The sequence below is a fragment of the Tyto alba genome, unplaced genomic scaffold (genome assembly GCF_018691265.1).
Source record: "Tyto alba isolate M040663 unplaced genomic scaffold, T.alba_DEE_v4.0 Super-Scaffold_26, whole genome shotgun sequence".
NCBI lineage: Eukaryota > Metazoa > Chordata > Aves > Strigiformes > Tytonidae > Tyto > Tyto alba.
Genome location: NW_024881300.1, coordinates 15,170,378 through 15,195,472, shown reverse-complemented (window position 1 = coordinate 15,195,472; position 25,095 = coordinate 15,170,378). Strand labels below are relative to the sequence as shown.

General features: G+C 39.0%; 1 protein-coding gene across 13 annotated transcripts in view; it reads right to left on the bottom strand.

Moving 5' to 3' along the window:
• The window catches only part of CDH8 (cadherin 8), a 241,265-nt gene that overhangs the window by 145,922 nt on the left and 70,248 nt on the right, over nt 1-25,095 (bottom strand). For 6 of the 13 annotated variants that reach the window (XR_004406766.2, XM_032990673.2, XM_032990674.2 and 3 more), the window contains 3 exons: nt 21,745-21,856; nt 5,406-5,546; nt 3,064-3,388 (listed from right to left, as the gene is read on the bottom strand). The exons of 1 other annotated variant lie outside the window; for it this stretch is intronic. The gene's annotated coding sequence lies outside the window, so the exon portion shown is untranslated. Of the gene's footprint in view, nt 1-3,063; nt 3,389-5,268; nt 5,369-5,405; nt 5,547-21,744; nt 21,857-22,242; nt 22,522-25,095 lie in introns of those variants that run through there. 6 more of the 13 variants (XM_032990677.2, XM_032990679.2, XM_032990675.2 and 3 more) reach the window with 5 other exon arrangements.

Genomic DNA, 25,095 nt, shown 5'->3' with positions numbered 1-25,095 from the left:
GAAATTCCCAGCTAAAGTCTGTAAGGCACTGAGGTCTTCTGAAAAGATGAGATCTGCAACTATACAAGAAGATATAGAAAGAAAATTCAGGAAGCACTTCAGGGGGTAATAGACAGAAATCTATATCCATGGCTGATTATGTGTTCCTACCTTTAACAGTTCAATATCCTGAAGAAAGGAGTACAAGTATATTTTTTCTAGAGAAGATGATGCAGCATATGTTAACAGTGATACAAATAAATCGTCCAGGGATCAATTAATTTATTTGGTAAAGATGCAGTACTACTGGAAAAATTCTGAAGATTACAAGTGACAAAGAAAGTGAATTTAAACCTGACTGCGAGACTACTTCCCCCTTTAAACACTGTTTGGGACTTCAGTAGCAAGAGCTGATGGGAATGACTAAAGTATATTGAGAAATCACTGAGTGGCTTCATCTAAGGAGGATTCTGCTTCATCTCACAGAGATGAAAACTTTTCTTTTTTTTTTTAACTGAAAGGTGTAAAAGGAATAGATGCCCTATACAGGGATATTAAAACCAGCTGCATTTATTAAGCAGGTATACATACTTACTGATTTTTTAATATTGAAGAAAATGTCCAAAGTTAGTTTCTTGGCTAGCAGCCTACTCAGTTAACCAATTGCTCATCTGTATAACTTAAGAACCAACTTTTATGAAATACTTCAATCTCCAAGGACAATGAAGGCCCTCAGTTTACAACTAGACATGGAAATCAAAGTTCTTTATAGCCAGGATACAAGTTTTTTAAAAAAGAAGGGAGAGTTAATAAATAGCAAGCCTAAGAGGAAGCTAGCAGAAAGCTGTGCTCATTCTGTATGCATCAAGGTAGAACAATAAGGCTGAATCGATTAAAACCTTAGACTGGAACATCACATAATAAGCACTTCCCTTCCTAGGGTGTTTCTGTCGCAAACATTCACACAGTTAGGCTGGGAGGTGACACTACAGAGAGCTTCTGGTTTTTGATGTTATCACAATTTATGAGTGTGAAATTTTCTAATTTCACAGGTATGCAAAATATTAACTTCTTCTGGTTGCTTTATCATTTTATCTAAGACAGGTAAATTGTACACTAGGGTAATTTTTCAGTCTTCTGAATGTATTTATTATTTACTTATATTTACTGAGAAGCCTATTGTGAAGTCTTCTCTTGTTCATAACAGTCTGGTATCAAATGCAGAGGAGAAATATCATTCATACAAAAGTACTGCAAATTTCTCTTTATCCTTACTGCAGAGAAACTCTTGAAGAATTACCAAAACAGGATAAGTGAAGTTAAGAGGTTCCTTTATCTATAGCTTTGGTAGTTACCAGTTCTGTTCTTTAATTGAAACTGAAGTGAGCAGCTGTTAGCTTCCCTTCTATTAAGCACTAACTTGGTGGATTTTGAACAATAAACAGTTAACGTTATTTGATTTCTTACAATCAGCACCCCCAAAAAAACATCCGGCTGCGATACCCAAAGACACAAATGGCAAGCCATTCATGCAATCAAGTTGGCTGTTTAGAAGTGTCAGCCTCTATGGAAGTTGTACGAGTATTTATTCCTACTTTCATAGGAAAGAAAGAGACTCATTTGCATGTAACACAGCGCGTGTGTTTGTGCCTGTCTAAAAGAGAGGAAGAGGGAGGGAGAAGTGAGGGTATAGAGTTTGATACCTGTTGGCAACACAAGCAGGTTTGTGTAACGCCGTTATGTGCCAGGTTGGATTGATTCCACTCTATTTAGTCTGGTACTAAACGCAAACTGTTTGAATTGAGATAGATTCAAGACATGACTGAACAGCAACGAACCACAAAGGAATTCCTGCCTATGTTAAGTGGTGTCACCTTCATGGCGGTAGGCAGTGTCTAAATAAGGATTGAATTAATTTTTTTTATAATATCCACATAGAAACTGCCATAGGCTTTCTGTGCTGAAGCTTTGCAGTGCCTCCCAGGCTCCCTAGCCAAGCACTATATACAGGTCTGATACTGTCTAGCAGGGATGCTGTCTGACAGCTCGGGGCTCCTGATTGGGATGCTGCTACCCAGCAGATATTCTAGCCAAACAGAATGTAAGGACGTGTTACTCCTCTGCCTTCCTCAAAGAGAAGATGAAGCATTTAGTGGAACAGCCAGCTGCAGGGATCAACAGAATCCTGCATTTCTTCTCTGGGAGCCTTCGCAGTGATGTAACTAACGAGCGACCGGAGCTAAGGGGCTTTCTCCCTCTTGGAAGTTTCAGCTGGGTGCATTATCTGTTTAGTCAACCAAAGAAAGGGAAGGAAAACAACTTGTGGGACAGGGATGACTCCTGGCTAGTTATGGCTAAAGATTCATTCCCATCTCAGCTTTTAGGAGGAAGAGGAGTATTTCTAGGATGCTTTCATCTCTGAAAGTAGGAAAGGAAGCTATCATATCATACCTATCTATTTATTTACCTAGGGGGTGCAAAGCTTTAGGAGGAGAGAAGGTGGTGATAAATCAGTGTGATTTCTCCCCCCCCCCCCCCCAATTCTTCCAGCCTCCTCCTCCCTCATTTACATATCTGGCTGGTGGGTGATTTTTATTCTCAGCACGAAAACTGCAATCTATTTCAATGCATGAATGCAACCCTGCATCTATTCAACACAGTGAAATAGCCCTGAGATTTATTGTGCTAAATAAGAAAACAAGGAGAAGAAATGGGTTCTCCAGCCCTAGAAGCAACCCTCTATGATCCAAAGTCTTCCTGATCCTTTAAATCGAGGGGGGGGGGGAGAAAAAAAAAAAAAAAAAAAAAAGAAACAGGAGGAGAAATAGCCACACCAGCACCAGTCCTCCTCCTGAGGGAATAAAAAAATTCATAACTAGCATCCCATGACATTTTCATTATCAGGAATTTCAAAACATCTGACTTAATGAGCCACTACAGTTCAGCCTAATACCATACCTATTAACAAGGAAGGCACTCGCACAGTGCACCTTGTAAGAGCACAGACACTAAGTCAAAAAGAAATCTACAGATGCAGTCCTCTACCAGCAAGACATAAACAATATTAATAAAATGAATACTCACTCTTTCAAGGACCAAGGAAACCGCTTGCCAACAGCCACTTCACGCACAGATTGAAAGGTTGAGGTAAAAAACATTAGCCAGTCCCTGTGAACAGGCAGGATTCTCCAGATTTTCTTTTCATGCTTTTTGAGGCTGCTGATGCTGGAGGAAATGCTGGTTACTTAGCTTCTCGGGTTTCTGTGCCTGCATGCTAAAGTGCAGTTATTAATTTCTCCTTTTGCACAAGCCAGCAGCAGCAGCACGTCTCCAGGAAAGCAGGGATATTCCATATAAATCCACTAATTCCGGGTGTGAGCGCTCCAACGTGCCTGACTGCCAAACGTAACTGTGAAGTGAGGTGGAAAAGTGAGCTGGGAGCCTCCCCTGACAGCTCTTATTGGGCTGATCTCGGAGGCAGGTCTAGCGCTTGGAAATTCATGTAAGCAGTTTTGGGTGATGTTTTTTTCCCCTCCCTCTCCTTCGCACCCCCCCGCCTTTAACCCAGTAAGCACACAACTTTTCCACAAACCGTGGAGCCACTCGTTGCCCGGTGCCGCGGCAGGAGCCCGCACCACCAACTCCGAGCCGGGGCATTTCCCTCAGGCCGGGCGGGAAGGGCGCGCGGGCGGCACCCGCCGAGGGAGGGGGAGGCCGGGCTGCGGGGCCCCCGGGGCGGTGGAGCGGAGCGGAGCGGCGGGGCTGGGACGTGCCGGGAGACGAGCGGCGGTAAAAGCGCCGCGGGGGCAGAGGGCGCGGGAGGCGGCGGGCGGGAAGGAGCCTCCCCCCGTCCTCTGAGGCGATGTCCGCCGCGAAGGAGGGGGGTTGGAAGGAGAGGCCGGGGCCGCCGGGAGACGGGCAGCGGCCGGGCTGCGGCCACAGCGGGCCGGGCTCGGCGGCTGCGGCGCGGGGAGGAGGAGGCAGGACCCCGGGGAGGGCTGCGGAGGGACAAGGAGCGGGCGGGAGGGGCAAGGAGGCAGTTGTTCATCTCCGTGACAGAGGCTGCGGAAGAGACAGTCGGAAGCTCCGGGGACATCCTTTAAAAACCCTTTTCCAAACAAACCCCAAAGAACTGCAGGCACGTAAATTTTCTCCTGTACAGTTTTCAAAGCCAACCCTGGCAATCAAATTACAAGCAGGAGCCTGCACCAGCCTAAAAGCAGAACAGAGCCAAGACCTCCACACAGCAAGAGATGGCTGAAAGGGCAACGGCGGTGCAGTAAGTTGTTGACCATTGCCCACTTTCCAGATGCTCTTCGTGCCTGGCCGCGCTGGTACCCTGCACAGCCCCAGCTTGTGAAGTGCCGGAAGGAGGCTGAGGGACCCTAAGGCTTGAGTTACCCTCAACTGCCTTTGACTTTAAAGAGCTGAAGGTTGCTCAGCTCCTCTGAGGGCTCTGCACAGGTCCAGGCAGGGCTGACAGCAAAGTGCCCCCGTGCAGGGCAGCCAGCACCCTGCGAGAGGTCACAGCAACCCCTTTGCCCACCTTCTTTAGCAATCGAGTTTATAAATTTTCTTCCTTTTTATTCTGCATGTATTATCTGTGATCAGATTAAATGTATTCTAGTTAATAATTACATACATCATAGCTTTAAATGTTACCACCACCTCTATTTTTCCCTCAAGTTTCATGTCTACCAATAGAGAAGGGGTCAGAATATTGTGCTAGGAGCACAAGTTACAGACGCCGTCAGGTACAGACGATGACTTAAAATGGAGGACTGATTCAACACTTAACTAGTGCTGTTGTGGAAGCTTAAGAGCACTTGGATTCCGTCCTTATTCTCTAACTTTCCTTGACCAATATTAGGTTGTGTTTAAGAGGAACGTTCAGTGTTCTCCTGTATTATTAAAGTCAGTTCATTGCTCAACTTTTTTAATGGCTAGTCATCTTAAACTGATCCATATAATCTGAAAACCTTTTAACCTTAAACAAAAAATTACTACACTGTTGAATATCTGTCTAGGATTACAGAAAGTGGACCCTAATATTCCTCTATATAGTAAGAATACCATATAATTTAGTTTCATGATTGTTAATCTTATTTTTCATGCTGATACTATGTGTGCGTGCACGCATGTAAGACAGTGAAGGAGACAGACCTGCATTTGGAGCTCTTACATGCTTCACTTTAACTAAATGCAAGTTACTGTAGGTAACAGGTGTACTTTTTGCACAAATATGCATTCTGAAAAGCCTCAAACTCATCAGAATGTAGCATAATGTACCCAGAATTTGACATTTTTGAAGGGCAATGAAGAAACATCTATTTCCTTGCTTCCTTCAGCCCAAACGTTTACTTTCCAAGCTGTGAGCCTAGGATGATTCCTAGGAGAAGGATAGATATAAAATACACAACACTTACTTGAAGCAGGCAGAGAGTCTTGAGGGAAATACAAAACACTTGGTAGGGCAACAGATAACATCAGAAATGTGGCTTCCCTTTTCCTGGGGTTCCACTCCCCCATCCTTCCACCATCTGAACAACACAGTGAGAATATAGATGCTGTCACAAAGAAAAATGAGGATGTTTAGCCTGTCTTTACTCTTGGTAATTAATGAGAGTTTACAAACTTTTTTTCTTTTTTTTAAGGTCTCAGAGTAGTTGCACACCTTTTTTTCATTTCTATTAAAAATACCTAATGAAAGCAACCAAGAGGAAAAATTCTCACTGGTAAGAATGGGTTAGATCCCTTGTGCCTGTGCTTTAAACAGGCACTACAGTTGTGTATGGGAAGAAAGGTTGTACCTCCAAGTACAGCTTAGAAGTTTACGTTTTATTTTGATTTCAACCTTTGATTTTTGCCATTTGTTCTATGTGACCTTTCTTGCAGTTGGAAATTACAGGGGCAAATGCTATGCTCTTTCATCCTCAGGTTGTTGTAGAAGAGGGTGGTAAGTGTCTTGTTAAAATGGATTATGTCATCCATGGATTCCCCTGCTGGAAAACCTTTCAGATTATGAAGTAAGTCTTAACAGGAAGAAAGCTATGGGTTAATATTTAATTTAAAAACAATTTGGAATAGCGAAGGAACATTTAAAACTTTATGCATCTTACCCAAATTAAATGATTTAATGGTATTTTTCATAGTGATATATATATGCACACACGCACAATATCACATAGCACTGATGAGTATGCTGACTAAAAATTGTTTCCTCTTAAATATCTTAAATATATATTATGAGGAAGATACTTCCTCTTTCTCCTAAGTGGTAATTTATTTTTTTTATGCAAAACGCAGCTCTCACTCCAACTGAAATGAAATAAGGATTTTTAGTTTAATAACTGTAATGAAAAAAAAAAATCTGCAAAATGTGACTGAAAGCATCCTGGAATTCAATTTTTAATATTAAGTCTTTGCACCAAAAAAAAAAATATATAGAAGCTTCACAAAATGCATTGATTTGTGGTGTATGGGGGGATGGTTTTAGATTTTTCTTTTTTTTTTTTTTTTTTTAACCTTTTTTGTGTGTCTTTTTGTTGGGAGTTTTTTTGTTTCTGGCTTTTTTTTTGGGGGGGGGGCTCTTTTGTTTTGGTGTTTTTTTTTTTTTTTTACTGATTGTGGCAGGTAAAGGTGAAAAAAAATTAACCTCTTATTGGAAAAGAACCTGGAGATTATCTTCCATAATACTTTGCTTTTATGAGTAAGATTGATTAAAACCCCAATGTGACTTTTCATTCAGATACAGACAGGAAATGCATGTCTGTCATCTAAAAATGTGTGGCGTAATGAAATTCAAGCATCTTTTCACTCTTTTGTATTTCTGTGAAAACAGTTGTTGATTATCATGTAATTCTTTGTTCCTCAGCATTGCAAAGCAGTGCAGTAAACTGTTGTCTGAAGAGAGAGAATTTAGACCTTGCTGCTTAAAAATATTAAATAGAAGTGACTTGAAATGAGCTCTTAAGGGACAATTCAATCACAACGGCAGCCTTACAAGGGCTGCTGCTGATGTAAATGTTGAGTGTCATTTAAATAACAATGCAAAAGTCAGAAACTTGAAATGGGTAGGGAGGAGAGTGAAGGGAAGCACACCTGGAAAAGAAAGGACTGTATTAATTCCTCATATTCAGACTTTATTCCATCAGATCACCTAGTAATGAGATATTTCCCTCAAAGTATCAGTAGCTGATTTCAGTTCTTAATACACAATATAGGGCCTGATCCAAAATGACCTGAGGTTAATGAGTCCAGTGTGGATTACTTGAACAAGATAAATTATTGCAAGCTACTTTTGTTTACAGAGATTACCACCAGCATGTCCCTTCAAAGTAATAATAAAATTAATCACTGATCTGAAAGTTACTAAAGCAAGTCTACAGAATAGTTTTGTAACCTACAATAATTCTATTAAATCTTTAAATAAATTCAGTGCTGTTTTTTCAGGCAATATCCAAATGCTCTACCAAGTTTGTACACCTTTTGCTCAAATTGTGAGTGATTATTCCTAAATTTAATTTGCTTTGAAAGGCTAAGAAGAAACAAGAATACTTAAGTCCAGAACATTTCTGAATAAAATACATGGTTTTATCAGTTCACTATGCCAGTACAAAGACATAATCACCTTCAGAATATAGGTTCTTATCACTATCTTGCAACCTTTAAAATCTGCTGGTATACAGTTACATGAAAAATAATGATCCCCTATGTTCGGGAAGTCACTAAAAACACCTGTAACTTGAAAAAGTTCCAATATATGATGCTTACAACTGATACTACAGATTAAAACAAAGGAAATTATACAACTGGCCCATGAGATTAAGGTATGTGGTTTGGGATAGTGTTTATTTTTTGTTTGTTTGGTTTAGTTTTTTGGTTGGTTTTTTTTTTTTTTTTTTTTTTTTTTTTGTACTGACAGAAATTCATGGTTTCAGTTTAAAAGGGAAAGCTAGAAACACTGAGAAACTTAAGTGAGGAATTTGCAAAGGAATGCCAGATCTCTCTGTAGAGATCAAAATTGGTTAAAATTCAATATCCAACACTGGAACAGAAAACTTGAAAAATCCTACTGAAGAAAGAACAGACCATAAAGCAGCAGCATAAGTGACAAAAATGATTCTCAATCACCCCAGAATACTTGCTTTGCAGTCTGGCCTTCTGTTAAAGACATCTAATCAAAGTCCATTCCATTGTTACTCGATACATAAGAAATAAATGCATTGATTTTGACTAAGTTACTTTTGCTTTGGTTGGACAAACACATTCTTATAACCACAAAAATTCTATTTCCAGCCCAGGGACTCTCAAACAAAAGTTTAACCCAACAGCAGCACTGGGCTTTTGAGCCCACAGCAAATCCTTTTCCCATCCCCAAATTACTCCATTTAGTAAAATAAAACATAACTAGTTCTGAGCCTCCTTCATTCTCTAGAGATTTTGAGATATAAAACCCCCCAACTACTAATTTATGTACCATATGCACCAATGATATTATGGAGTGCATAAAAATAACAACACATTATCAGGTTTTATTATTCCTTGGGTACTGTTTGCAATTTTGATTAGTTGCTGTCAGGTTGACTATTAGAAAAACAAATCTTTCTTTTGTACATCAAACTCTAAGATAAAGACAAAAGAAAATTATATCAAACAAGACAATATTTATTTTTTCCTGTACAATAATGTTCTGGATGCAAGTTGGAAAGTGAGTATTTTGATTTTAGTTTTCAATATGCCTTATGAATACAGGTGACTGAATCAGTTTCAGTAGCTGTGCAAATACTGTTTGCTCTACCTCAAGTGCCCTCTAGTGTGCAGTAATTAAGCAGGTTAAAATAATTTTTTTTTTCCCTTTTTCCTAACAGCCACTCTTCTAAATCCCAAAGTAACGTATAACACTGCTTTTCTTCTCAGAGGAAAGAGAAATTCAGTGTTCACTGCATTAACTGTGTGGATATAAATGAATTATCCCCTCTACATAAAATCAAATCACCCCCTTTGCTGTCAAGTTTTTATTCTCAGTGGTATGAGTTAAATAAAGCCCAATAATTCTTCCGGACATTGTGCAAATGTTGTTGAGATACAAACAGTTTTCAGTGTTACCAGAATCAAAACAACAGCGTTCTATATCTGCTCAAGGAAATTAACGTATTCATCAGCAAAAAACGACCCTAGAACAAGATTTAAAACCAAACCCCCTAATTATGTGTCTGGAGTTTTGTTGGTTGGTTGTAGTTTTTTTTTGTGTGTGTGTTTTTTTTGTTGTTGTTGGTTTTTTGTTTGTTTTTTGTTTTGCCTTTTTTTTTTTTTTAATAGAGTTTTTTAAAGTGCTGAACACCACTGATAATCCTGGCTTTGAAACTTATTTTTAGCTATTCTAGTCAAACACAAATACCCTCTAAAAATACAGATGAATTTGTGAAAAACTGAAGTTTTCCTATATAGACATCTATATCCCATTCTTTATCAGCAAGTGACCGAATAAGGACATAAGTACTTTTTGTCACCAGTTTAGAAAGTAAGTAATTCTACATGAATATAAATTTAAAAATATTACTGAGGGACACATGTAAAAAGTTCTGTGTGTTCTCATCTGTTCTTAACAACAGGATTAGTATATCCTTCTGTTACGCTGATGTGCTTGGTCAAAATTCTGACTTCACTTGGCTGGACAAGTTGTGTCATGTCTGCCAGTGATAGGAAGTTCTCTACAATGCTCATTTTTGGCTGCAGGAGGCCATGCATGCAGCCAAGCAGTTATAGCTGTTTAACTGCCACATCAGCAGGACAGAAGGTGGCTGCCTGACAACAGATAAAGAAGAAAGAGAGGATGGGGAGAGAGAGGATGTTGGGATAGAAGAGTCTGGAGAGTTAAAATTACCAGGTGCAGCACTGAGAACAAAGAATGAAAAATGCCAGTAAATGTACCTGCATGAGGTAGTTGTTTAACTTCTATAATCATATTTCTAAGGGGCTCCCCTGTATTTAAAAAGCAGACTTGACACTTCAGTTACCCCCCTGACTTTCTGCACTACACAAACAAGTTAATTTGGGGGGAAACCACTGAAGACATGTTGCCATTCCTCATTTCACTGTGGTCTCACTTCAGAGCCAAGTATTCACTTTCATGCAGGATTTACCATAAAATTCCATGATAATAGCAAGCTTAAGCATACTCTAAATAAAACAGATTTTTAATGGACCTCTGAGAACTGAGATATGAGGGATGGGTAGATCCCAGGAGAGATTAAATGCTTGCATATACCAGGGATATGCTACAAGGTGAAGTAATTGAATCTTTTATGAGTTGTAAAATCAGTAGGTCTTCCTATAAGTGGAAAGAGTTATCATTGCTGTGTCTGACCTAGGGCTGTGGTTGTAGGGTTGTGGTTTCCAAGTGAGGTGCTGAGAGAAGCCAACAAGGTTGTTTCCTGTTTGCTAGCTTAGACTCTTCCCTGCTTAGCATATCGGTTCTTCTGAATGTTATTTTTTGTAACTTAACTATTCCTTGTGCATTCCGTAGAGAACGTAGTTTTCTAACACAATTTCAGCATATATACAAGGTTAGCAGAATAGAAAGCTAAACATCACAGTTTGCCAATACACATTTTTTCTAACACTTAACAGCCTGTTTTAATCAATCTTAATAGCCATACTCCACCCAGGCAATGTGATAGCAGTAATGTAACAACTAGATTTATTCCAGAAACAATACCAAAAAAGACACTCTCATGCTTTAGAGTGAGTACAGAGCTAATGTACATGTTACTAGAGGCTATACAGGTCTTGGTGGTGAATTGGGAAAATAAACCGCATTCATTACCATCAGATTTGAGTAAACTTACCCAGACTGTGTTCAGCCATCATCGTTACAGTGCAGTGATACGGGTGAACTGCTATTACAGCAGTAGCAAAATATACCTGCTATGGACAATAGTATAACATGTGGAAAAGGAAAAGCCATCCAGTGGCAAGGATATCTCCTTGCCATAAAATGGATAACTTAAAAATTGACAGCATTCTGTTACCTCTGTTCTGGACAAGAAATCTCTTAAGTTTAGACCAGCTCTTCATGAAGGTGCCTTCCTTAACTAGAGCAAAAATCTCTTAGGTCCATGTGAAGGTGACAATGATAGCAGGTAAACAAACTAAAAAGGTAGCTGTGGTTACTAATAGAAGCAAAGGAGAAGTAACACAAGTACCAGGTTTCAGTGTATACCACTTGAAGAAACTCCCAGAAAGGTAGTTTTGCATACCCCATAAACCAAACCTATTAGCAACACAAGCTGAAATTTGGCTGCTAGTCCAAATTGTATTTGTTTGTCCATTCTGAATGCAGTGACACTTTAGGAGTATATGCTTATTTCAAAGTATTTTTGTCCTGAGAGTTCTGGTTTTTTATTTTTTATTTAATTAAGAAGCTAAGTCAACATATTGCCCATAAAGTGATTTTTCCAGCAACTGCTGACATTGTGGTTTGGCAGACTGATCAAATAATAAAAAAAAAAAAAAAATAAAAAAAAAAAATAAAAAAAGTTAAAATATTTCTGGTGCATGTGTAACAAATATTGCTAATGAGGGAGAATATAAATCATTTAAATCCCCAGAAGGACTTAATGCTGAAGTACTTTTTCAGTAAGTAGCTAAAAAGCAGAGTATGTAGAAGAGGAATTTTACTGAAAATAACTAGTTTTAATGCCATAAATTTAGTGAATCAAGGAAATTCCTCCTGAAATATGTATTCTGCATTAATTTAAGAACTTTGAAAGGTGGTATTTATTTTCAAATAGTAGTAAAATCAAGTGAATAAGTATCTGAGACTGAGGTGCTGAAAATAACGTTCCCCACAGGAAACAACACGAAAATTATGTGGTTAATAGTTCTGTTATTTGTTGATCCTCAGCTTCTTTGCAAGAACTCTGAAGTAGAGGGACAGTAGTAAAAGGCAGTTCCCCATGAATTACTTGAGTCAAATAAGCCAATTGTGGCATAACTGAAGGAATACTAGTGCCTGATTCACTACTCTGCTAATTTCACTAATTCCAGCTTAACACTGGAGTAAGACTGTGGTAAAAGACGGCCCATATTTTTATTTAAATTAAAATATCTAATATTCATCAAATATTTATAAGAATATATAACAAATAATTGTGGCAAACACTGCATAATAAAGATGAAAAGGAAATTAACCTTGTGAATTTTTAAACTGAAGAATAAAGACCATTACATTAATAAGACTTAATTATATCATTAAATATTTAAAATTATGTCCTCTAATAAATGTTTTTATTTAACATATTTCTTTTTTATCTATTACGTTAGTAAAATGCCTTTAAGATATGAACAAAAACCCAGCAGAGCTCTTTTTGAAAGCCATGCAATTACAGAAAAAGAAGGGAACCATATGTTACTTCTTCAACTCACGGTCAGCTTTCAGGACAGAACAATCTGTATTTCCACAAGCCTCAACTCCCTGCCTGGATGGGCTGGTGAGAGGCTGCATCTTTCCTAACAATTTTTCTTCAATTACTCTTTTATTTTTCTAGGACTAGCTTTACTCTATCTGTGCTAATGAAGAACTACGTTAAGCTAGCACAAATAAAGTTTATTACCATCCATGTTTTACAATTCCATTTAACATCTAATCCTATTAAAAAGGGTATAAGGACAGTGTGTTCAAAGATCAGCTTCTGGATTGCACTGATGAGTCCTCCCTTGCCATCACTGATATTACATGAGTGTAAAAGCAACAGCTGGAAACTATCAGGAAATATTCAGGGAAGTCAGCAGCTTGCAAACAAGACAGTCAGTTTGCTTGCAAATCATTGGAGGGTACAAGCTCCCACACCATCACCCCTGTGTCAGTGTCACAAATTCTTTTCCCTACATTAATTTACCTCAGCTTATCCTCTCTAGACTTTTACTATTATTCTACAAAGAGAAGTCCAAGGAGGAGTTACAGCAAAATGCTGCTGAATCAAACCAAATGCCAGGCAACAGTTCAACACACAAGGCTGTAGTCCTACCAGAAAAAAATCTTTGTCCAGCACACCTCCAAAACTTTTAATGTCTCCCTATAATTATGGCACTTCAAAATAACATTCATGTGTCTTCAGTATACTCCAGTTGTTCCTTCTGCCTTGGCTATACATATCAACCGCACACCCAGGTAGCCTGCATGTCTCTGCTTTCCACTGAAAGACGATGTTACATGCACTGCAGAAACACTGATTAAAATCAAATGGCAAACACTGGCAAATCAAATTAACTCATCAGCATTTCAGATTTATCAGAGGCTACAATTAATGATGCTTTAGTGGAAATTCTCTTCCTTTACAAGCACACAAATATGAGGCCCTGTCTGTTTAGCTGTTGTGCTTTTCCCAGTTAAGCCATTCTTTCCATTTACCACAGTAATACTTATTCTGATTTAATCCCCAAAAATTCTTGTTTATTTTTGTAATATTCTTTTGACTTGTCTTCTGTAGATTGTGTGTTTTGTTGCTATGATTGTCTTCCCACTATCCCTCACCATTTCCCACTCATCTATCTGCCATCGTACATACTGTAATTACAGAAATGTTATTTGCTGGTAGATAGATGCATAGGGTGGCTGGCAGGAGTACTAGAATTATGCAGTGCAAATACTGTGCAGATATTAAATAATCATATGAATCAAATCTTAGTGAAAGAGTATTCTTGAAACATCAAAAAGATTGAACTAAGTCTGGTTTGCTTGTTTACAAACTGGACAACTCAACTAAAACTAGGTAACGTTTATTTACATTTGGCATCTAAGTGTACTGGAGACCTAGTCTTCTCATTAACATGCATGATGCTGCAAATATAAACAGGGATAAACACGTATTCCATTATGTATAGCTGCCAGTCACATTGTTACAGTATTCTTTTCAGTGAACAAGTAAAACAATGGTACAAAGGAAACAAGCACTGAGGTTTTACTTCAGTACCTGCCTAATAAACAATCTTCTGTAAATAAGGCATGACATTATTTAGAATAGCTACCAAAAAACCTGCAAGTTTCCCATCAGTGTCATATCATACCACTTCATTTAACTAAGGCTCCAGAGGCAGAAGAAATAACATGAGCTTCCACTACTGTTATGTTTCATTTTGCCTTAAAATTTCCACAAACAAGGCACCAACTGACAAGGTTCATAAGAGCAAAAAGTGAAGCTATGCTTACAAATAAAAAGCTTAACCTGTAGAACAAATAAGGAATAAAATATATACTATAGGTCCAAGCAGATCACCACTGAAACATAAGGTAAAGCAGACTTCCTAGGCACATGTACAAACCAGCATAGTTAAGTGAATGTTGAAAATCCCCTGGCAACTGCTTATCAGCTGTGTCACCACTAAAATTTCACCTGTGTTTCAGTGATACACAGCAGCATGTATGGTCTAAAAGGTTCCACCACCATATCTTCCTTCTGTGTTGGTTAGGTTGACAAAAACAATGTGAAGATACTGCCAGCAGAGACAGGAATGCTGGAACCACTGAGCTAAAGATGCTTTCCCATGGTAATTTTGCCCTCCCTTTTCACTTCAGTGTACACGGATGATTCTCAGCAGCATGGCCTGAGTGCTCTTTCCTCCTCAGTGCAAGCCTTCTAACCAATACACGCGTGCACATACAGGGGTCAACATGCACCTCTGCTTATATAGACTGCCTATACCGTAGAGGTTTACAAATGCTCAGTACATTGTAAGATCTTTTCTGAAAAGTCAGTGGCTACTGTCACTAAGACCAAGACAGGATTTATCATTGCTTTATAGTTCAGCACAGACATGTTTGGACAGGTGTATGGTCTTCACACGAAGATATCTGTTAAAGTGCCTTCAAATAGACTTTTAGACTCCACACCACAGTTCACTGCACACCCCTACCCTGAGTCATCTCATATATAATTTAAATGTTTAATGCAAAGTAAAGCTAATGTTAACAATACATATATTCGAAGACTGACAGTATAATGCTTTATTTCCTAAAGGAATAACTGGAGTGATCCATAAGCAAATATAAACTCAAGTAACACTGTCTGAGCAGATATAAATTGTGCTCATCCTTGAGAAATCTTAGAGTGCATGCATCCCTTCCTCCTTCCTCAACCAGGCAAAGTGCAATTTACTGTGTGGTTTTCTTTCAGATGAGGTATTAAAAGCTGCAGTGCACTCTATTCTGTATTGGTATTAATGATACCTTTGGAACAGTGATGTCTTTGATATGTATTGTGCACTGCTGACTGATGGCTCTTTCTAACCTAGAAAGGTCTTAGCAGGTTTGTGTGGGCTGAAAGCGGAGGCCACAAGAATATTTTGAAGTTGAGGATTTTAAATTAATATAAAGTATCATATCATTAAAGTTGAGATAGTAATACCCTCTAAAGTCACCCTAAACTTTCTTTGTCCATGCAGGAAATTATTAGATATTATCCTATCTTGGTTCTGGATATTCTTTATTGCTATTCATTCTCAGTCAGTGAATGAGAATCCACACAAGCAAGAGCAGGGACAGCAGAATCATTCTCTTTGTGCACGTTCTCTTGCATACTTGCTGCAAGGGCCCCCAAATTATTTTATAAATGCTCAGAAGCAGCAATTCTGGTAATTGTATGACTAATATCTTCATTATCAGAAAGTGGTATCTTTCACATACAACAAATGGAGAAGATACTAACACCAACACTGAAAAAAGGATTTAGCAAAGGAGAAGTATTTATCAAAGGAAAAGATAAAGGATTAGTTTGTGGCACATCTTTTTCTTAACTTATTATATAACCTGCTGTAAGCATACATTAAATAAACAAAAACTTGCAAACCAATTCCACATTTTCTCGTCTATTACCATGCCAGTAATACTTAAAATAATTTTGCAGAAGAGAAGACTTGTGTTCTGCTATAAGGTTTTAATTATGCCATCTGAAGTGTGAGCGGTGGCTAAGAGCACAAAAGGTTGGAGACAGAATCAAAAATCTGGCTGGGGTAGGAAATCAGATGGTTGTTAGGAACTGAAAGCTATGAACAACTCAGCTGGTTAGTGATCAATGGAGTTTCTAGCAGAGAGTTGTTTACTCTGCAGAACCACTTTTGCACTAGCATTGAGCATCAGTCATCCTGGCAGTCTCAGAGAGGAAAAGGACTCTGGACTTCTGGCTGAATGCCTTGGTCTCGGAACAGCCTCCTGAGGTCAGATTTGAGGAACACCAGCAGGACAACATGGGAAACAATTGGTGCTGCTTCCCATGCTTAACCTGTTCTCTGAATAGACAACTTAATTCTCTAGGCTTGACAATCTGTCACCGAGATAAAAATTGAGAGGAAAATTAAAAGGTTATGATGTTATCTTCTCCAAAAATAGGATTTCAGTCATCCTGGAGAGGTGCTGTACTTGGATATTTTCACTCAGGTTCTGCAGTCTGCTATCTGCCTACTATCACCAGTACAGAGCTTCCTTTTTGTTCTGCTAAAGGTCACTGAGCATCAGGCAGGTCAAGGGATACCTCCACTTGAATGACCACAAGAAAATGTTTTCAGGATTTTTAAGGAGAAAGAACCGAAGCAGTCTCTTTATGTTTCTCTTCGCTGTTGTTGACAACATTAAAACAAGTAGGGCCTTCTGTTATTCAGCACTGTCTCAAGTCTATCAAAAACCAAAGGTTAGCTCCTAAAAAAGGATGCTGCTGACTGAACCAGTCATCCAGGTAGCCTGGTTTCTTACATTTCTGAGCTAACATGGAAAACAAAAGATCACAGATTACAAGACCAGAAAAGACTAAGGGAAAACAACCTAAGGAAAAAAGAAAAACAACCAGTAAGTCTCAAATGTTACCTTTGAGAATTAAGAGAAATTAGTGAATGCCACCACCCACTTTACTTGGAAAGGCAGAGTTCAGTGGTATCAATATAAATTGGAAGAAAATCCTCTGGTGTGAAACTACAGTAAGAGACTAATTCAGTTATCAGGGCAAAGCAGAGGACAGTAATGTTAAGTCTAACCCTGGAAGGTGCCAAATGCCACACGGTAGCCTACATGCATAGAGTGCTCAGCACTTCTGAGGGTCAAGCCTTTGATGCTCTGCAATTTGAAATTCAGTCTCTATAGATTAGGATTGATCTCCCCTGTCTCTGGATAAAAACAAAACAAAACAAACAAACAAACACACCCAAAACAAAACCAAACCAAAACCAAACTGTAACCTTGAAATTGTCATCGAAACCTGGAGTCTGGCCAAAACAGCAGAGACAGAATCCCCTTGAGAAGCAGAACAGCAACCCCAGAGGTCACTACTGATGCATCAAATAGAAACAATGGATTTTGATGTAGCAAGGACTTATGTAATTTCATTTTTATTCAGAAACTAAAATTGTAATCGTATTTTTTTTTCCCTGAAATGCAGAATTGCATCTGTCTCCATTTCAATACATATACTCAGAGGCTATCGTAATACCTTTTTGGAACTGAAAATTCAGACAAAGGCATGTTTGAAAGCAGCACAGTTAAAGAAGACATTTTACTCCATGGCACTAGGATAGTGTTTTGCTACCCTCTTTGTTGTTTTTGGGAACAGAAGGAGTTGACAGCAGCTTCAAAGCTTTACAGAGGAAGCAAGCCATATTCAAGCTAGGTATGGCATCAGTCAGCTCTCCAGAAGGAGGGATAACAACTGGTCAAGCTTTTATGATTCACTGCAAAACAAATGAGTGGATTCTGGGGTGGTTTTTTGCTTTAGGTGAGGTAATATTCTGAGTTCGAATGAATAAAGAACTCAGGCATGCTATATATATGTCTTCTCAAAAGTCTAAAACTCCAGATTCACTGAAACAGAGGAAAGCGAAGACCACAGAATGGTATTTCAAATGTTTATGCTTAAACATAGCTCATGACAATGTGGTCACTGCATATGATTTCCTTACTTTTCATGGGGCAACACCCAGCAGACACCAAGCAAATGTGCAACTATAGAGAAAGATGCACCCTTAATTCCCAGTGGTTAACCAAATTTAAAATTCCAGGCATTTAAACTTCAGACCTGCAGAGTATCAGTCTAAAAATAACAGGAGAGTAAATGGGAAGCCATGCAATAGTGTACATTATATATAAAAGCAACTAGGGAAAAAAAAAAAGTAAGAGGCCCTCAAAGATTCAGCCAAGGGAGAAGTACTATATAAATAGGAATAAACAGAGAGAAGCAAGTGTTTTGAAGGGAAGTACAAAGAATTTGATTGCTCTATCAGTGACTATGTTTGTTACACAGTACACCTACCAGGAATGCATTTTATTATCTAATATTTATCACTTTTGACGGTCACAGGTGTTCCTACTTCAAAAAGATTTTAGCAAATGCCCCTAACTGTGTGACATCTGGATACTGTCATCACACTAACAAGAGGTAACTTTTGCCACTAGGCTCTGCTCTGGCAGATGTGCTTTTACTGCCACTGTTCATTTCCTTCCCTGTTAAAATGCAAAACATTAGCTTTTCCTTACAAATAGACATAACCTGTTCCCTTCTACACCATGAAGTTAGTCAAATTCTTGTATAATGTTAGACTGACCAAAAAAAAAAAATCAAACAAATAAATGTAAAAAAGTTTTACTTGCTAGAATGCTGGGTCAGATTCTCAAAATGGAACACTTATGATTGACACTTTTTGTTAAGTACCCTTAGCATGTTTTCCATGTTGTTAAAAGAATGTTTAATAAAAAAAGAAAACCAACTCAGGAAGGAAATTGAAAGTTTTCTGTAAATCTACAGAGAGAACAAGCTGCTTTGAGGTAAGGCAGAGTCAAGCTTGAAATATTTTGCAGGAAATATTTTTCAAAAAAACCTCGAAAAAATCTTTGGAAACTCATGGTTTCTGGAACCCTCTACATAGCCGAGTAAAATTAACAGGTTGTTAAGTCCTGAAGAACATCAGTTTCATTCAGCAGCTCAGGCACTCCTAAGGGCCTGCAGAGGCATGCCCTGGGGACCTCACATCTTCCTTTGGCCAGGAAGGACCCTTTGCCAGCTGGCTTTTTATGATGTCTAATTGGTCCTGTGCCAGCGACTTCATGACTTCATTGGGATTTCATCTCCACAATAATATAACACCGAGCAAGATCCCTGACCTGAGATCCAAGCCGCCTCATGGCTAGCTGTCTGCAGAACACAACAGATCAAAGGGAGGTTACTCGGACAACAGCTGGGAAATCAGATGCTTGCTGTGGTTCAGGGAGTTCCATCGAGCACTGGATGGTTTTGCAAGATTGCCTTGTTGCTGGAAAGCTTCTTGCTGATGAAATCAGCTTTATTGGGATGAGAATATGATGGGAAACATCTAAAAATTTTTTGCAGGAGCATTTTTACCAACTTGTACTTTATTATTATCCCTTGCAAAAGAAAAGAAGTACACGAAGAGAACCTAAAAAGTTATAGCAAAAATATGCCTAGCTAAACAATTATCTGTATTAGATGACTGTCACATTCATAAAATATATTATGTTTTACTATTAGCTGGCAGAAAAAGAAAATAGAATCAAATCTGATTTATGTACAACCAAGATCTCACCAATCCAGAGTGAATAAAGAGCAAAAGTACTATGAAGTCAGAAGGAAGTTATAGGATAATGTTTAACTAAACAAAATACTACAGTCTGTATATTACTAAGATGGTCATAAAATTGCAGCTAGACATTTCTGAAAGTGTGAGCATCAAGGATTCAACAAAATGCCACATGTCTAGGAAAATTCCAATTTTATGTAATGTATTAATATCAATCTATGTCAGATTAGACAATCTATAGTGACAGGGATATAAATTCTATTCTCTGATCTGAGGGGGTTTTTGCATATTAAATTACATAAAGCATTCTACACTTATGCCCAATTCTGTAGGAAATTAAAACCTATGATTATCAGTTGCCTAACAGCATCAATGTTATAAATTAAAGGCTTTGAATAATGGCCAGAATCCATCTCAACCATATTTCAAACTTTTAGAAAATAATCCATTTTTGGCAGACCGTGTGACAAGTTCACAACTTTTGATCAAGGCTTATATTATGTGTCATCAGTATTCTTTTGTTCATCTCATACCTATCAATTTTGTTCATCAAAACCTAGGGCTGTTTAAAATGTAGAAGAAGTTGGCATGTTATGTGGGTCATTTATGGAAATCAAGAACATGATTTGACATTAATATACATAAAAATGACTAGAAATTATGCACCACAAATCCAGATCAGTTTGTGGCTTTTTAAACTCCATTGTATAATACAAAACATTTTCTCAGTGAGGGACAGAAAACTTCAGATGGAAAAAATATAATTACAAAATGGAAATGTAGCTTAGTTGAAGCTATGTAGTATAATAATGTTATTCTCATCACAGCAGGATATTGGTAAATAAGACTTACATCTATGAATGTTAATTTTTAAAAGCAAAAACTAGCACTTCTACTTCAAATGCAAACTAAGTCCTTTGTGCTTCTGAGTTCTGGTAAAATTTACTGCAGAACTATAGTACCACCACATATGGGATAATCCTTACTTTTATGAAGAGTGAAGCAAAGAGCAGTCACTACATTAACTGAAAATAAATGTAAACACTATAGAAAGTTGTTTTCATTTTTTGGGAACATCTGAAAAAGGCATTTAGAAACCAAGTGTCTCTCACTGTCTCACTATAAGATGGATCTCCACAGAGAAAGCAGCTGTTCTGAGACACTGAACAGCACTGTAACATGGGAGAACCGAAAATTGTTCTTTTTCGTTGTTCTGAGTTTTGGAGGAAGATCGCCCATTGAGCAGAGAGAGGGGATGTATGTGTGTTTGCTTTTTATAGCACATCTGTATCTTTTACATTCAAATTCAGATGCATCCCTGCTACTGGTAGTTGCATAGCTCCAACACAAACCTATCCTAACCTTTAGCACAATATTTGTTATTGCCAATACCAGAATTTCCCCATTTTGTAATCTACTTGGCCCTAGACTGGAGCCAGAGCAGAAGCCGACATGTAGAAAGAATGCATCATCAGAGCACAGGCTTGACTGCATAACATGGTGGTGTAGACCAGTCAAGATCTTCCTAATTATTGGAATTATTAGGGTTTAGTGCCGTGCTGCCTTCTGCCACCGATTTGTAACTATTTTTGTAGAATATTTTGCAGTTATTTTATTCCATGAGTAAAACGCAAAGACTTATGTGCAACAATGAACCCATACAAAATGAACACAAACTATAGGCTCCTCCCACCCCACAAATAGGTGAGAATTCTGCATTTATGAAGATTTTCTAAAACTAATAGAGTTGAACTTGGACACAAGACAGCACAGTGTATATTGTACTAGGAATAGCAGCCTAGCATTCACTCTGTTGTCTCATTTTATCCTTTCAAAATCAGCCAAGTTGTCCCCTTTATTTTCTTCCCACTTCTGCCTGTGTATTTAGCTCTAACATTAAAAAGCTTTGAACAGGATTTGGGGGAGGGGGGAATGACACAAACCACAAATAGATCCATTAACTCAATACATTTAGGAAGGTTTTTTGGTCCTGCATTATTGCTCCTTCCACAGATTATGAAGGTCATAACAGTTATTTATTCCTTGTGTGTAACCTGCACTAGACTTTACCGTGCCTTCCTTTTGCATCATCATCATCATCATCACAAAAGCAACCTTCATAACAACAAAAAGAATGCTTTATAGAGGCACCATCGAATAGGCTAAAACTCTTTACTGTGTGAAACACACCTCAGAAGTTGCAGACCACTTTCCAGTGCAGGGCAGCAGCAGGGCCAACAGGAAAATCAAACCAGTTGCCTGCCTTCGTGCTCAGGTGCCGAAGACACAGTTACCCCAGCACCTGTGGAACAGCAAAGCACAATTGAATATAAATTCCCCCCAGCTTCTATCTAGTGGATTGTAGGTTTCAGATATGGCTCTTTCTTTAAAGAGACCTATTGCTCAAGTACCGCACCAGCAATATGGAACTGGGGTTTCACAGACCCTCATGCGCTCTGCACTGCTCGGCCCCCACCCCTCCCTCCTTAGCATCACCAACATGCAGTGCTGGATTCCCAGGTGTACGACATCTGACTACACCTCACTCTTGAATTGGGGGCTGACAGCCAGCATCACAGTGAAAAACAACTAGCTGAGGAGCTGTACTTGGGGATTACAGTTGAATTGTGCTGCAGCTCAGCCTACTGGCACTTATGCCCTGGCTGCTTTAAATAAAATGCCTCTCACTTTCCAGGTTTGCTGTAGAAGTTTGGCTCAAACATCATCCATATCCAAAAAGGATCTCTGCTGCAGCAAAGCCTCGGGCTGCAGTGAGATTGCCAGGTAACTGCAAACAGTCTTTTGCAGCGCTGCTGGTGGCTCCGCGCTGCCAGAGCAACACCAGACCTTGTCAGAGGCGCACAAACACGCTTGCAACGAGGAGGTGACACGCAGCATTTTAGCAACAGTTGCCGGCAGTGCCAGCCTCGCGATTGCCAGGGTGCCGCCGCGATAAATCCAACGGAAATCCCGGCCGAAGCGGCCCGACAAGCAGCCTCGGGGAATGGCGCCGTGCCGCTGCCGCTGCCCCCCGGCGCTGTCGTGCCCGCGCCGGGCCGCCCTGCCCCCTGGTGGCGGGGAGGACCCCAGGCCGCGCCGCGCCCCGCGTGGGCCGGGGCTGGAGGAGCGCCGGCTCAGCGCTGCTGCCGCCCCGCGGGCGCCGCCACGAGTGGGCAGCTCGTTTGCTGTGGCGGGCGGGCGCGGCTCCCGGCCTTCCTTGGCGCCAGAGCCTGCCTACGAGCGCAAGGCTAAATTCAGAGGACATGGTAAAGTCAGTGATCCTGCTAACGTCAGGATCTGTCGCCATGCCATTGACATTGCTGTGAATGAAGTAAGCGCACTGAAAAAAACTTTTACTTCAAATATGTTTTCTCAATTGCACCTGATGTAGTGATTCATATTTGCTAATCCATGCATACAGTGTGTGCCCTACGTCCTCTTTACACATAACACCTCAATTTCACAGACTGGCTCTGCTTACAGGCACTTACTGCCCCATATAGAAAGAACATGACACAACTCTCTCAAGGGACAGTGCAATGAGATTTTAGCAACTTGTTTTCTACTCCTTACTCCCTTGATTTTACTTTTTCTATTTCTGGACACACACCAACTTTGACTGACTCTCTAAGGCTCATCAGATGACTAAATTCAGAACTGATGTGTAAAAGATGAGTTACATATCTTTCAATAGCTACTGAAGTTAGTTTTGTGTTTATAACCAAGTATATGTTATTTAGTACCAAAGTAAAAACACTTTGGAGTGTATGCTTCTGAGTTATCTACCAATGAAGTTATTTTTGATAAGATAATGTTTTACATTGTTGGAAAGAGTGTTATACTTTCCATCTTCCTTAAGAATGCAAAGAACATGTAAATGCCATTATAAATGCTGATCAAAAAGAATACAAATGTTTAAATGAAAGTTATACAAAAGATACGGCAAACAGCTGTAGATTATTTTCTTGGATATATTCACACTGAGTATTCAAAAAAATTCTACTGTTTTAATAATATACTAAAGCACATTAAAAACAAAATCCTTAAAGGACAAATATTGCTGGAATTTTCTTTAAATGGTGGGTGTATGAGGACAGAGAAAAAGAAGAAAAGGACCACGAATGCTCACCATCTCTTCCAAATTTGATATGCCAAAGTTTATAAATTCACAAACATGAGACACTACCATTTCTTTGTAAAAACTATGAAGTTTTATTCTGAAATCACTACTGCTCCAATTTGGGCTACGTAATGTGTAAAATCCACCTCCTTCAACATATACCACATAGAAGGTGGAGGAAAAACATAAATAATAAAACTATAGCTATGGTTTTGATCTTGTTCTGTAACAGCAAAATGGATTAGCAAGAAATAATCCTGCAGTCTGCTATACTGGCTCTCTTTTATCTATTTTTGTTTAGGTTTTGTTGAAATCAACACCTTCTATCAGGTTAAGAAATTCTTTTTCACTTGTTTGCTCATTAAGAACAAGTAAGTGCATAATCCAGAAAGGTTTGATGTACAGATGAAGCTGTCAGGAGCAATACGAATTCTCACAGAGTAGTTTCTCAAATGTGATAATTACTATTTATTTTATAGGCTTACACATGACATCCCATTATTAAAGTAACTCCCACTTCAGCTTTTATTATTAAGCACACTTTTCCATCTCGTATCGACCCCAAGCAAAACTGTTGTTGCTGTGCAGAAAAATACAAAAAGCTAACACTCAATGTTTACTTTACCAGGATTTATTCTCAAACCTATTTCCACATTTTAAAAGGTGCTTCATTTTAAAATACTGATGGCATCCATTAGAGAATGAAATTTTCCTTTAGAGTAGACTGGTTAAATCACCAAAGTGTAGGGAAAACCAGTAGGGCTTTCAAAAGCATTTGGAGCTAGTCCAGTTGAGTTCCCATGCAGATCAGTGGGGGCTTTAACACCACTTTCATGGACAACAGCAATCAGAAGGGAAGAGCCAAGTACTTGCTTCATGTAGGATTCTGTGCCATTACAGTAGATTATTATGGGGACTCCCTGGACCTCCTAAAAATCTGTAACCTGGCACAGTTGGGTCAATCTACAATTTCATTCAGATACACAGTCTATAATCCCTTTGTCAGTGCTTCATACAAACAGATTACAGTCTGTCATAGGTCCCTACTCAGTAAGTTTTGACTGCAGATCCTCTTTCCAGCCATTGATCATTGCTACCTCCTTTATTATTAATTCTTCCATGAGTGTGAAGTGATGCCCTGCCACAATTTTTGTTTAAGCCACCATTCTCCTGAATGGAGTTCACTACTTCATGTGGAGGGAATACAAATGCACCACCACCTACAAGCTGGAAACGCACAGGCACCAAACTACTGCCAATCACCAGGGGGAAGGAAATTCTTTCCTATGCCTATGTAAAGGGATCTGTCACATCATACTGTATCAGGAGAGCAGGATAGTGTGGGGTAGGGGTGAAATTTGACACAGGTTAACCAAAAAGATGAGCTTGGCAAATTCAGAATTAAAAAAACCAATAACCAC